General features: G+C 52.8%; 1 protein-coding gene across 3 annotated transcripts in view; it reads right to left on the reverse strand.

Moving 5' to 3' along the window:
• MGAT3 (mannosyl (beta-1,4-)-glycoprotein beta-1,4-N-acetylglucosaminyltransferase) overlaps positions 1 to 6,686 on the reverse strand; it is a 30,038-nt gene extending 23,352 nt beyond the window's left edge. The window contains exons 1-2 of one of the 3 annotated variants that reach the window (XM_010565579.1): positions 5,255 to 6,686; positions 4,460 to 4,703 (exon numbers count right to left, since the gene is read on the reverse strand). The gene's annotated coding sequence lies outside the window, so the exon portion shown is untranslated. The remainder of the gene's footprint in view (positions 1 to 4,459; positions 4,704 to 5,254) is intronic. The other 2 variants (XM_010565490.1, XM_010565400.1) reach the window with 2 other exon arrangements.
• Positions 6,687 to 7,927: the final 1,241 nt, after the last annotated feature.

Here is a 7,927-nt window from a genome sequence, read left to right on the forward strand (position 1 = left end):
GAAAAAAAAAACAACACAAAGCCATATCAAAACACACACACGCACACCCTCCGCCAGAGAGACATTGGTACAAACGTGCCAAAAAGCAAGCGTGGGACCTCACTCCTCGCAGACAAGAGCTAACAAGAGGTCAAAAGGAAGCAGAACCAGAGTACACCCTTCCTCACAATTGGATGGGAATCTGGAAAAACAGCGCATTAAAAACAAAGCTTCCATGCCAACGCCCCTGCAACCTGCCACTTATCAGATGGGCGAGCTGGGCGGCTTGCTGGGAAGAAGGGGAGAAGCGGCTCTGTTCAACTGCCGCTACCTGTTCTCCTGAGCAGCGCTTGCGGCAACCCAGTGGGGATGCCCAAGAGTCTGCCCTACGAACTGATCTTCTGCCTGTTCTCCTCATCTTACCTAGCCGGCACCAGAGAGGGCTTCCTTGGGAAAGGGCCGTCCTAATTTTGAGTTTTAAGGCCAAGATGGAGACCGTATCAGAGCTCAGGCGAAGAGACAGCATAAGCAAAGGGGAATTTTCCCCGCTGCAAACTTAGCTGGAAGGATGACTAAAGACAGCCCAGCGATCAGCTGGATTCAGAAGTGCCTCCAGAGTAAAGCAGAGGTACCGAGGGAAAGGAATGAGGATGGAGGAGGAAGACAATGATACAGCAAGTGAAGTTCTCACCACATGAGGGAGGTCATTTTGCGGCAGAACACAATACCGCACCAGCACGAGTCCTTGAGGACGCCGAAAGGGTCCATCCCGATGACAGCAATAGCACATTGGTGGGAACACGCTGGCAAGACAACATCCCCATCTCTGTGGGTCCGGGATGAAGTCGCTCACCCACAGGATGATGCTCACCAGGACAGTCGTGGGTCCCCAGCAGAAAACTGGACTTGAAGGGAGCCCTCAGCTCCTGCATCCCCAGGGGGAATTTGGGAGCCCTGATTCAATTTGCCTCAAGTCCACGACCGCTTTTTTTCTGCGAGGGCTGGCAAGTGACAGCATTAGCCTTGCTTGTGTGGGTGATTTCAGCTCTGGGAGTATAAATCCTATTAGGGATGGGCAGCAACCACCAATTCATTTCCCCCAGCCAGAGAACACCCTTCACAGAAGGGGTGGTTGGCACTAATGGGAAGAAAACGTCGCTATTTTGGACCTTCTTCGCTCACAAAACATTATCCCTTTGCTTCAAATATTATCCCCGCAGCGGTTTGAAGACAGCCAACACTTTTCCATGTTAATGTGATAAAACTAAAGGCTTATAGGCTCACCCAGAGATTGCAAATGTTCAGGAACATCAGACCACAAATCTAGAGGCGGAATAACATCCCTGCGCACGGAGAGGCAGCTGCAATACCACAGCTCCCCTGTCCTGTGACAAACAGTGTTTGCCATGCTGAGTACTCCTAACTAGAGACAGGCTCCCGCAGCCTCCCTGGAGGTGGTTTGCCCCTCTGTTACACCCTGCAAAGATTTTGGGGGGGGGGATTTTAGCTTCACCTTTCAGTCTTTGTGTGAGGAAAGACAAGATTTTGCTCTTCTTCCCCAGGCTAACCCAGGAGCAGAATGATGCAGAAGGCTGTTGTTTCAGCGTGTGCTAGTACATTACCAGATGCAATAGCATGCTGGTACCTCCTTCACCCCAGAGCAGCTGTATCTGTACCTCCTCCCGAGTGGGACCTTGTTTCCAAACCCGTGTGGTTCTGGGTTTGCGGGCCCAGACAGCAGAAGTCTTTTTTTTCTGATTTTTTTAAAATGGTATTATGTGCTTTGATGGCACTAGACTGAAGCTGTAGGCTTAGATGCAGTATCCAAACATCTGATGATTTCTAATTTACTTAGCCATCATACCCTCTCCAAAAGGTAAAAACCCCAAACCTTTGGCTCTGTTTTACGTAAAAGGAACAGAGGATTAGAAAAATTATGTGATTTGCTGGAGGCCAAACAGAGAGGCTGTGGTAGGGGAGAAATTTGACTGTGGATCTCGAATTAGGACCCTAACCATTGCTGTCTGCGTAGTGTTTTCTCTTTGCCTTGCACACTTCAGTCTGAGACATGCTGGACAAGCTCCCTTGGGATAAGGAGTCATTTTTAGCCTGATTTCTTACAGAAATGAAGTTCTTGCAATCATGTTGTCTATCTGCCTATCAGCCGCCCACGATACAGTTTGAATCCACTGGCCAATTTCAACTGAACCCAGCAGCACGGAAGGGATCTTACAGCAAAGCAATTCGGATGCGCTCCATGATGAGAAAAAATAGGGGAGGGAAGAGAGGGAGAACGCAGAGCCTGCTCCTGCGTGCCTGCAGGCTGCGGGGCGGCCGGACACCGCTCCTGGCATGCCGTGTGATGCTTCCTGCCCCTCTCCGGGGCAAGAGAGAGGGACTGAGCTCCGGGCACGATGTGCAGGGTTGGCGAGGTCGGGAAGGAGCTGAGCACGCTGCAGGGATGTCCCGGGCATGCAGCAACACCAGGCACGAATGTGGCAGAGACCGTTCATCCTGCCGCTGGCAGAGCAACTTCTGTTCTTCTCGCTCCCTAACCCCCCGCCGGCTGCTCCTCCGGGAAAGCAGCCGATTAACATATTGCAAGGAGTTAACCTTAAATGGTCTAAAAATCTAAACCTCTGCATGCAAGTGAATTCTGATGGAAGAAGCAAGATAAAACACCGCCCAGCTGCAACCGAGCCCTCGGCTCAGCTTGTTTGCTAACCAAGACACTTCTGTGTTTGCAGCTGAAGCCAAGGTGGACTCCTTGGTCATACGCTTAGCTCCACGACGATTTGCACCTCCCCACCCCATGCTACTGCCTTGCCAGGTGCGAGGCTTTGAAGGAAAACACTGTCCTGTGTGGTTTTTGTAGGTTTTGGTGACCAGGATCTGTGACATGGCTCATTTTTCTTTCTCTTGGGCAGCGCCAAAAGTGGGTGGCGTGGGCCAGAGCCTCCGGGAAGGGTGTCAGGTGTGCGCTGGGCTTTACCAACGCCAGCGGAGCCAGGTAGCTCCGACCTGCCAGCCAAAGGCAGGGGGTGGAAAGGCTCTTCTCTGTCATTTCTGAGTGAACCCGGTTCACATCCGAGGGGCTCTGCCTAAGGGTTTGCTGCTACAGAAAGAGGTAACTCTTCCAGTCCCTTTCCCAAGAGGAGTTATAAACACTTCCCGCTCGGTTGCTATTATGCGATCGTGTTTTTCACCATATGGCTATGCTGATAAATGATTCTTGGTAACCCTGCATGCAAGTCATTTGACATTTGGTTAACTTCTCCACACTGAGTTAGAGAGCCAAGTTAATGGTCGCAGAGCCAAACTTTCACTGTCGCCCTTTCCCCAGAAGATCACCAAAAGGTCACCTTTCCCCCCCCCCCCGTTGGAATTACAGTCCTTTTAACGCCCTTTCGAGCTAGACTCTGCAAACAAAGTCCTCCTTTGAGCCAACGAGACTTGAAATCCAATGCCCTTGTTCATTTTGCACTGCTGGTGGCAGGGAGGAAAACAACAAAGTGACATTTCTATCCTTGGTCACAATGCAAACAGCGTAAGACAATGATATGTATCTCCTCCTTGAGCACTCTGAGGCCTCAGATGTGAAAAAAAAATTAGTCACTGGCAATCGCCATTTCCAGCAATCAGGCTGTAGTGGAGCAAGTGGGAAGATGAACAAGTGCTGGTACAAATACTCAGGGACTAACCCTAATAACAGGATCTGCCCAGAAAAGATGCCTTGTGTGTAACAGAAACAAACAAATGCCTTTAAACTTGCACTGGTGTTAAGTAACATAAAACTTTGCGAGATAAGGACTGTTTGCTCTCACTTAGGGGTTTCTGGCAGCCGTGCTCCTTGGATTATTTGCTGAAATGCATTTGGCTTTTTTTCAGTTTGTGATCTTAAAGGCAAAGCGATCGAGTTTCAGCCTCATCTCCCACTACAGAGCAATTCTGGGCAGCAAGAAAAATCTGATCTTTCCGCAGCTGGGAGGGCAAAGGAGGGCGGCAGCCACGGGATGGTTGCCTTAGGTGGTGGATACGGAGGTGAGGGTGTCAGCTGCCACCAGCATCCTGCCTGGCCCAGGTCACGCCACTTGTACCTGCTAACGCCGTGCCTCTCCAGCCTGCAAGTGCTTTAGTGTGGGGCTATGTTTTGCTGTATGGTTTTAGACCACTTGATGTATGGGAAATTCCATCACTTCCTCTAAGAACAACTGAAATATAAATAATAGCAAGTCAGTGGTGGCTTGTCGGAAGAAGGGTGAAGGAAAAGTTGAGCAAAAATTTGGCCTGGCAGCAACAGGGTATGTTTCTATATAAACCTGATTAAAAAAGCCACCGTGCAGTCAAGACAAAGCACATGCAGAAGTGGCTTCAGAGGCATTTCTGCAGCAAGGCAGAAGAGGTCTCTAACAGCAATTGCATATAAGCAGTGGAGGGCACTAGGACTCCTGGTGTCACTGGTGCTCTTATTCTGAATCACCTGTTCTGAGTGTGACAGCAAACCCCTTCTTGCGGAAGAAATGCTGCCTGGCTGGGAATTTTCTAGTATCTTCCCCTCAGGAGCAACGGCAAACAGAAAAGGAGAACATCCCTGCCTTCGTTTCTCCAGCTCTTGTCACTGCTTGAGCTCAGGTTAGCCCGCAGCCTCCAGATTGCAGGGGGGTCAGTACCTGCCAGCTCTCCCAGTGATGGACACACGAGCCAACAAGTCATCACCATTCAGCCTTGGAAACCAAATAAACCAGAGGATTATTTTTTTTTTCCAGAGTGCAGAATTGGCCAAAACAAAGATAAAGGAGAAGTCAAAAGGAATGCATGTCTACGAGTGATGCGACGACAGGGGGTGGAAGGATTCTGGGAAGATGCTGGATGCACAGATTTGGGTGCAGCACCTTTGGGGGTGCACAGAGCTGTTGCTGCGGCCAAGGAGAAGCAGGTGTCCTCCTGGAGGGAGGCAGTTTGCTCCTTCCTTCCCAGGGCTGAGTTTTGCTCTTCACACTTGAGAGTGTTAATTTGCTCTTGCAAACATAATTATCACAACACGAGGGGAAAAAAAGCCTGGAGAAAAGTGACCCATGCTTCCCTCTCCTCCTCACACGCATGCAGTACCCCTCAGCTATCACCCGGCACCCCTCCCTGGACCCCGATTTGCGGTGTTGCAGACACCTACTACACCGTATTTCTCCCCACTTAACCAGGCTCAGGTCAAACCGACCCACCTCACCGCTTCTCTGAGCCTGCTGCTTCCCCATCGCGTGTGCCCCTTGCATCTCACCTTGCTGCAGTCCTGGCCCGCTGGGAGGTCCCGAGGGAAGGCTGAGGAGTACCGTGGGGAAAGCACGATGCAGCAGAGATGGGGTTCTCCTTTGCCACTTAGGTATAGTTTCCAAATCCCCTAAAATGGAGCTGTGCCTACACATCAGAGAAGCAAGCCCTGGTCCTACGGGGATGCTGAGGGGGAAGACAAGAGCAGCATGTGCTCTCCCCAGCCTTGCTGGCCTCAATCCTCACCCCAGGGCTTCTTCCAGCCCCGAGTTTCAGCATCACCATGTCACATTACACACTGGACGCGGTGTCTCCAGGCACGTCGTTCCCTCCCAGTGGTGTCCCAGGCAATAATCACAGCCAAAACAAGGATATGTTGAGAAACACCTTCTTTCAAAGGCCCATCCAGTGCAGCAGCAGCAGCCATGTGCTTTCGCTTACCGTGATGTGGCTTAAAGTCACTTTACCAGCATGGGAGGGAAGGAAAATGGCATGCTGGTGTGTTTTTGTCTGGTGGCCGCAGTCTGGAGGGGTTTCATTTTGTTGTTTCCCTTCACTCCAGATGAATCTTCACCTCCATCAGCTTCTGGAGTGACCCCTGGTGCTGCTGATGCTGGCCACATCCAGCACCCACAGAGGAGGAAAAGCCCCAGTGCCATGTGGGTCTGAGCTCCGGGGCTCTGACCCGGGGCCGGGGGCTGATCTCAGTGTTTAATGCAGTCGGTAACTTCTGGGGCTGAAGGAGGAAACCTGGTGAAATGCAGGAAGGTGCTGTTGGACTGGACGTGGCCAAATCCCAGAGCCCACATCCTCGCCGTTACGAGAAGCCCGAGTCGTAGTGAAACTCCCGTGCGTACCTGCAGCTCGGCCGTTTAGCCACAAAGGCGTTTGGCGAGTGGCGTGCTCTTAGCCTGCAGTCAGAGGCGTGCGGAGAGTGGCTGGGGCAGCGAGCGGGTGAGAAAGTGGCGAAGGGGTGGATGGCATGAAGTGCTGTGAGCAACCGCAGGACGCTCGCTGTGGCGAAGCAGCGCTTAACTCTTTGGTGCATGCTGTAGAGGCTTAAAGTGCTTGCCAGCAGCACGGAGAGTGGGAGGGATTTGCCTTGGGGCACCCAGGAAGGGATCCCGGGTGTTTTCTGCAGGAGTTGGGGCTGTTGGCCAAGACCAGGTGGGCTCACCTCAGCCGGCGGATTTTCTCTGGCTGCCTGTTGTGTGGGGATGGCCCCAACGCCTCTGAATTGTGACTTTTCTTCCCACGAGTCAAAGGTGGGCGAGCTGCATTAAACCACAGCCATCCCCATCTACTTGCAGAATTGCTCCTGGGGTGGTGTTTTCCAGAGTTTGCTTTGAAATATTCCCCATGGCGTGGTTCCCACCACAGCCTCCCTGAAACCACCTCCTTGCCTCGGCGGTCTCAGGTGAGGTGCCAGCCCAGCTATCCCTTCTGCTTTCCCTTGCCCTCCCCTCTTAGCCCTTGCTGCTGATCTAAGGCTCCCTCGATTCGTCATCTTTTCTGGCATCTTTCCTTGCCTCGTCGGGATTATATCTATCGAAAAGCCGCAGGCTGGACTTTAAATCACCCAGCCACACAGAGACATGGCGAGTGGATTTGGGGGGGGGGGGGAAAGGGCAGGGCCAGGAGCACTGTAGCCCCCCGTGAGCACAGCCCCGTGCAAGGAGAGGCTGGTTTTCATGGCAGCCAACCTCCCCGGGGAGCACAGCGGGCGCTGCCGCCCCTGCCTTCCCTCATCCAACCTCCGACACAGGCAAAGGCACGGTGGGATTTGCAGCCAAATGAGTTAAAATGCTGCTGAGTGAACACGCTTTGACTGGGGCTGGATCGATTTCCCCGGCCCCTGTGACTGATACAAGCACATCCAGCCAGGGAATTGTAAAGAAAACAGGCTTGAAACCAATTTCATTGCAACCGGTGCCAGGTGCATGCGTTGATAAGGCCTTTGATAACATTGCAGAGAGGAGTTATCAATGTTGGACAGGGCTGTCTCGAAGGTACGGCTCCCTCACTGCTGGCAGAGGGGAGGTGGAAGCAGGTAGCGGCAAGTGTTTACAGCACCTGAAAAACATCCCTTGCAAGTAGTGAGCAGCCAGGGGCAGCCCCGTGCCCCACGGCTGGGCTGGGGCAGCCGTCAGGACAAGAAGGGAGACCTCAGCCTGTCCCACACGGGGCTGCAGAGCTGCTTGCCTCATCCCTGCTTGCACCTGGGTCATACCGGCTCACCCATGGCTCCTCCACCCCGGGAGAAGATGGGGACGTGGAGCAGAGGGACATCCCAGAGGACAACAGCTGCCTGTCCCTTCGAGGGGGACCCTGAGGAGGGGGTTGTCGTCTACATGTGGCAACCGGCAACTACAACACGTGTGCCATTTGGTCTCCCCTCGTGAGCCTGTCCTCTCAGCCCTCATCTTGTTTTATTGCTGTTTTCTGAAGTACCTGTGAGATAGATGCTTATCAAAGCATCCCAGAGAGAACCATTGAGACCGTTTTGGGAGAGGGGGACGGGCACAGGCGGGAAGGCCAGCGGGATCACCCTCGGGCACGACTGCCCTGACCCCGCAGCCTCTTATTTGGCAAAATTTGGCTGCATCGGCTTAACCGTGATGCTCACCCTGGCTGCAGTGACTGAACCGCACGGCTGGGGCATGAACCGGATCGCATCTCCCAG

Source organism: Haliaeetus leucocephalus, unplaced genomic scaffold (assembly GCF_000737465.1).
Source record: "Haliaeetus leucocephalus isolate CR32 unplaced genomic scaffold, Haliaeetus_leucocephalus-4.0 Scaffold0, whole genome shotgun sequence".
Classification (NCBI taxonomy): domain Eukaryota; kingdom Metazoa; phylum Chordata; class Aves; order Accipitriformes; family Accipitridae; genus Haliaeetus; species Haliaeetus leucocephalus.